This window comes from Poecilia formosa, unplaced genomic scaffold (assembly GCF_000485575.1).
Source record: "Poecilia formosa unplaced genomic scaffold, Poecilia_formosa-5.1.2 Scaffold516, whole genome shotgun sequence".
Taxonomy (NCBI): Eukaryota; Metazoa; Chordata; class Actinopteri; order Cyprinodontiformes; family Poeciliidae; genus Poecilia; species Poecilia formosa.
In genome coordinates, this window is record NW_006800455.1 from 199,137 (window position 1) to 202,891 (window position 3,755).

Sequence of the window (3,755 nt, forward strand, 5' to 3'; positions counted from 1 at the left end):
CGTTACATTTTCATCTGGTGCAGTTAATTTTCACACAACACTGTGTCAAACCATCTGAACCTTCAGGGTGGCGCTACACCAAGAACCATGGCGACACTGAAGGAAACAACAGTAACACTTTATTTGAAGGGGTGTGCATACTACTGACAACAGACTATTATAAACACGAAGGAGACTTTGTTAATGTCTATGACTGTTGTCATGAAGTGAAATTTTTTACAGTATTTTTGAATTTAACATTTAATGCTGTATGGCATTAAAAGTCCATTAAAAGTGTCAACTTTGTATTAACATCACGTCATTATTTACTGAATGACACTTCATGACAACAGCCATAAACATTAATAAAGTCTCCTTCATGTTTATGACATTGTGTTATGTCATGTTTATGATAGTCTCATGTCAGTCTTATGCACAGCCCTTGAAATAAAGTGTTACTGAAACAACAACAAAACCCTTGAAGAAATATGGAGTGGCGTCAGATTTTAGTTTTTGTAGGATTTCTCTTTTGTCTTAATGACCATGAGCCATTTCTTTCACTAGTGCTAGACTCTCGCATATGTTTAGGATATATGTACCCAGAATGCTGTGAGCTATGATCTTTTTCTTTTTCTGGAGCTGTTTCCGTTCACATGTTCATTTGAACTGCACCAGAGTTCACTTCAACAATCCTAGACCTGGTTTGTAAGTAGGCTAGAGATCGTTTTTTGCTCCACATCAGAGTTCGATTACCCATTCACACCTCCCCAAACAAACTGAACTTTCAGGAAAACGGACTGGAGTTTGATTAAAGTGGACTAAAGATTCCTGATGTGAAGGCAGCCTCTAGCACCACTTCTATTATAGGAAATAAATCTATTTTAGGACTTGTTGATAGAAACACAGTTTAAGTGATTCCATAAACAGGAAATGAAAATTGTTTGCTGTATTAATGTGGTGATTACCTGACACTTTCCACAAGTACTAAAGTCATTTTTCTTTCAAAATATGATCAGTAAATTAAGATTTCTGTGACATTTCTTTACATGCATTCTCATTGATACAGATGCTCTGAAAAAGTATGTTGCATTGAAGTCATTTCAGCTAGTGCTTCCCAAATTATCAACAAGAAACACTGGTCCTGCTCATGAAAGGAGTTTCGTCTGCAGCCCTGCAGGTGAACTGTAATCGAATCAAGCTGTGAGCTCTGTAAAAATTCACAGCTCAAGGAGAAAAAGAGCAAATCTGAGCTGCTGCTGCTGAACTCCTTTGAACAACTGATACGACTCACCGAGAGCTGAAGCTCATTCCACCGCTCACAAATGTTTAACTTAGTAAACTTTTTTGCCAATTTTTTATTTTACAGTGACTTGCAAACATATTCACATCTCTTGGACTTTTCTTTGTGTTTTTAAAATCACAAACCTCAGTATATTTATTTGTTTTATGTGATAGACCAACACAAAGCTGTCTGCAATTGAGAAGTGGGAGAAATAGTGCATGGTTTTAAATAAAGCTCCTTAGTATTAAACCTTGCTGGGTCAATATCCTTTTGGAACCATCTTAGCTACTATTCAAGACTTTTGCATATATAGACAAAGAATTATTTTTCTAATTTATCTTCTTAAAACAACTCCTGTTTAATTAGATTGGATGGCGTGAATCTGTAGATACTAGATTCAGGTCTGGACTTTTCACTAGCTTAGATCAAATCATATTGATGTGTTGGAGTAAAGTCTGGTTATAACTCCAGGGTTGTTCTGCTGTTTGTGTTTGGAACAACTTAATTGCATATTTCTGGATATGAACTGGTTCTGTTTATTTTATACAGTGTTTTGAGGTGACATTTATTACAAATTGGAGTGACTGTACATCAGTGGAAATACATTTTATCTGAAGGTGAACTTCTGACTCAGTCTCAAGGTTTTTGTTCCCTCCAACAGATTTTTCTTCAGATTTATTTTGTGTTTTACTTCATTTACCTCCTGACCTCTCTGGATCTTCCATCCCTGCAACATTATAACACAATCACCCATATTTCACTGTGGGGATGTTCAGGGTGACGTGGAGCATTAGATCAGTCGTCCGAAACGCCGCTGCTCATCTTTAACAGGTAAAAGAAGGGATGGCCAGATTACCCCAGTTTCAATGGGTTTAGATTGGCTGCTTGTTTGTTTGCATGTTGATTTTAAGATTCTGGATCCTACATGTGAAGAGTCCAGAAAGAGAGATCTTCTAGCCAGATTTTGCAGCTGATGGCTAAAGTAAAACTCAGTGGAGATCAAGTTTCTGCCATCGCAGCAACATGACCCCTTAATATTCATGCTGCAGAGTCTGTCCAGTATTTTAATTATCTTCTGGAAACTTGTGTCTTTAAACTGGCTTTCAGATGGAGTTCAGTTTGAGTTCCATCAAACCTGTTTGGTTTAGATGTCTTCTAGTTAAGTGTTTTTACTCCACTTTTCGTTCTTGTTGATCTTATTGTTATTTTTAATGTTGTTTCCTTAACCTTTGTGAAGCACTTTGGTCAACATTGTTGTTTTTAAGTGTGCTCTATATACACTGCTCAAAAAAATAAAGGGAACACTCAAATAACACATCCTAGATCTGAATGAATGAAATATTATCATTGAATACTTTGTTCTGTACAAAGTTGAATTTGCTGACAAGAAAATCACACAAAAATCATCAATGGAAATCAAATTTATTAACCAATGGAGGCCTGGATTTGGAGCCACACACAAAATTAAAGTGAAATGTTCCCTTTATTTTTTTGAGCAGTATATATACATACTGTTAGGATCTGTGTTTTCTGTGTAGTTTTTTAGGTTTTTCTGTGTTAGTCCAGTTTCCCCTGTGAATCTGTCTTCCCTGTTGATTGCTCCCAGCTGTATCCAGTTCCCTGATTACCTTCCCTGTGTATTTAACCCCACCTGTTGTCTTTGTCTGTGTCGGATCCTCGTCGTGTGTTATGTCGTCAGTCTGTTCCCTGTGCCGTCTCTGTTGGACTCATCATTAAAATTATTTTCATCATCATCCTGGGCCTGCCTGCGTCTCATCTCACCTCACCAAAACCTGAATCATGACACATATATATATATATATATATATATAAGTTCTACCTAGAGTCTGGAGCAGCAGCTCTCTGCAGCTCCTTCAGAGTCACCAGGTCATCTCATCTCTCTACTGGTCTTTCTAACCATACAGCCAAAACAGCTGATGTATCATCCAGAACATGCTAGTATGGAGTATCATTAGCTGCTTCAGTCAGAGCTTCTCCAGACTGACTGCTACAGGAGCTCCTTCCTGCTCACAGCACCAACACCCACAACAACTCTTCAAATAAACCTGGATGGTATGAGTTATGATGCTTAATCTTTGTTTGAGATGAACAGAGTGTTTTGGAACTGAGGTAAAAGCTTTTGGATATTATCTTATGACTCAACCGGCTGTGCTGTGTTCTTTGGTCTCCATGATGCTGCTTTTTCATCAACGTTCAGCTGCAAAGGATTTTACTGGTGGTATCAGTGTAGAGGGCGCAGAACTCAATACTTTGGCAAGACTGCCAAGGTATCTTTTCAAAAATAAAAAGATAAACGATGTATAAGTCTGGCATTTATTGAAAGTCACATTTATTAAATGTAATTCGAAATCCTAATGTAATTCACAAAACACCCTTTTAAACATTGTGTCTCCCTTTGCATTGCCTTCTGTTCATAAATCAAATGAAATATAAATCCAGATAGACGAAGTTTTGTGAAGCACCTGTACATAAT